At 35.1% G+C, this 2,499-nt stretch overlaps 1 protein-coding gene across 1 annotated transcript in view; it reads left to right on the top strand.

The window, feature by feature from the left end:
* Positions 1-1,148, top strand: part of LOC119591515 (ras-related protein Rab-34-like) — a 15,878-nt gene extending 14,730 nt beyond the window's left edge. The window contains exon 9 of the mRNA XM_037940265.1: positions 934-1,148. The gene's annotated coding sequence lies outside the window, so the exon portion shown is untranslated. The remainder of the gene's footprint in view (positions 1-933) is intronic.
* The last annotated feature ends 1,351 nt before the right edge of the window (positions 1,149-2,499 follow it).

Here is a 2,499-nt window from a genome sequence, read left to right as displayed (position 1 = left end):
AGCTTGTTTTTCTTACTAAACAAACTTTACTTTTTCATAATTATTGTATTCAGGACATACACATGTTTAAATGTCATTATTTACCATTTCATTATTGAATGTGTCCAGTGTTATTGAATACATAATCTTGTCTTGTTTGTAGGTCAATTTCTTTGTGGTATATGTCAACAAACCCTATTTCATGTTTTTCAAGCTAGGGTGCAGCTAGCTGTTATATATATATTCCCTCTGCATTGAATGTCTTTCCATCTATTATACTTAGCAAAACTTGCTCTCACTTTGAAAAGTTTAGAAAACAATACAAGCTTTTCTTTTGTACAAGGAGAGCTCTGTCATTGATTTTTTGCTCAAAACGATACTGGGAACACATAATCGCTACGATTAATTCTGTATGTGATTTTGTGATTGCAATTCTTGATGTTGAGGAAAATTATAGCTTACTTCAGAATTGACTCACCTGTGGGTAATGTAAACACACTTTGATCTTAGAAACACGCCAAAAATTTTGTGTAGCACATGAAATGACATGAATGGATGGTGACTCTTCATGAAAATAAGTTTAGGTATGCACGAGTTTGGGTAATTGTTTTCTTGTGTGAAGAAAGAATTGCATTGAAAATATTATCCTTATATGTATTGGAGAAGTTTGAAGAATTATAAACAGTATTTGTATGTTAGAATATATATATATGATTTTGAAAAAAAAATACTGTCCTGTACTTTTTTGCTGAGATAGTGACAATAAAATAATGTTGGAAGTTAAGGAGAAAAAAAGTAATTGACTATTATATGGTATATGATTATGTAAAAGATTATGTAAAATCATGTGTATGTTAATTTGGAGTGTATTAAATTATATGAAAATTGGCAAGTGTATAATAATTTTGGAGGAGCTGAACAAAAAGCAAGTTTGTATTTTTCTACACTTTCTAGAGGTTGCAGCTGTTGACAAGGCAGCCCGATGTCGTCTGTCTCTCTCCACTTGACGTAACCACTCGCCTTTACGCAACTGCTTGCCTTTACCTATACGTTTCTATACCGTCCATGGACTGCCTCCGATTGCCAGTATTTTTCTACTCAAACTTAAATCTCTAATTTCATATGATATAAATGTAATTGTAGTATCTTCAATAAACTTAAAAGTGTTTTATTGTCTTTTCCTCCCTGAAAGATTCTGCTTCCTTGTTGATATTTTTTTTATTAGTCACATCATTTATTGTTAGTATTATTTATAGTACTACCTAACATTTATTTTGAAATATTTTACATTACAGGGTTTGTGGTACATCTTAGTTTACAAAAAAAGTCATGACTTTAATAACCATAGATATAACCTTTATACCAAGGTAAATAATTGAAAAGGGATGATGAAATCTTCATATTAATCCAGCTTAGGTTTCACTATAAATACCCATAAAATAGAGGCAAAGAAGGGGAGGAATCCATTGGCAATTCTGAGGGGAGGAGGGAGGTAACAGATGAGGTCAAACCAGGACCAGGTTAAGGCCAGCTTTGATAACAGGTCAGTAATGGTGCCTCTTCTGCCCAATTTTGTATTTTGAAGTTGTATTTTAAAGGTGTAGACCATAAAGTGCTTGAAAGTATGAAGCACTAATAATACAAATTTGCTGCTCTTTGGACAGGACATTAGGCCTTTTTTATGAAATTGAAATTCACTAAAATTTGATAACATGTTTTTATATTTGTTATTTGTCTTGCTCTCCTTCCCCTGTGCCCTAAGAACATGCTTACAGTATATTGCTTAATCCAGCCCTGGGTCAAACTGAAAAAAAACAGTTGCAGAGGAAAGGATATGTTTTCCAGTACCTGCCTATCCCTCCCTAGCATTTTGCCTGTTCCTTACAAGCTCTTGAAACAAGTTATGCAATTAAAAAACAAGATAGATTTGTTAGCTAAAACTTTTATTGATATTTATCTGGTCTCAACCAAATACTGTGTACCTGATCGAAAGGTACCTGTCGAAAAGTACAGTTTTAAAGAAGTATCTCTCCTCTCACTCTGAGAAGTAATACAGCTCATAGTGTCTAGTATTTGTCATATACATTTGTATTCTAGTCTCTTTGAAGAATGACTTCTGCCAGGGGTTCCTACCCCCTGGTATACATGTACCACTTGGCTAGTTGGGAAGATATGGCTTACTCTCTGTGGAGCCACTGGCCACTAGTCTGTCCTGCAATTTTTGTGAGATTTCATGACAGTTCAGGGGTTTAATCCTAGTCAGCTAGTAAGGTCATTTTCCGAATGCCATCCTTGTTTGGACTTAGTCTGGCAATGTGCAAGAAGTATCGCCATTGAGTAGGTAATGGTGTAAGCTGTCGATGACTACCCTGATATCAGCATGCAAGGCAACATGTCTTTTCCTTGAAATGTTTGGGATTGTTTGGGGTTGGAGGGATCTCTTGTCTACCGACTCTTTCCGTGCAGGGTTTCAGAGAGGTGAAGCCCTTGACCACTTGACATTCCATAGCCAGTCAACCA

The sequence above is a fragment of the Penaeus monodon genome, chromosome 28, assembly GCF_015228065.2.
Source record: "Penaeus monodon isolate SGIC_2016 chromosome 28, NSTDA_Pmon_1, whole genome shotgun sequence".
NCBI lineage: Eukaryota > Metazoa > Arthropoda > Malacostraca > Decapoda > Penaeidae > Penaeus > Penaeus monodon.
Note: the sequence above shows the minus strand (reverse complement) of the source record. Positions and strands in the feature narration are given on the sequence as shown.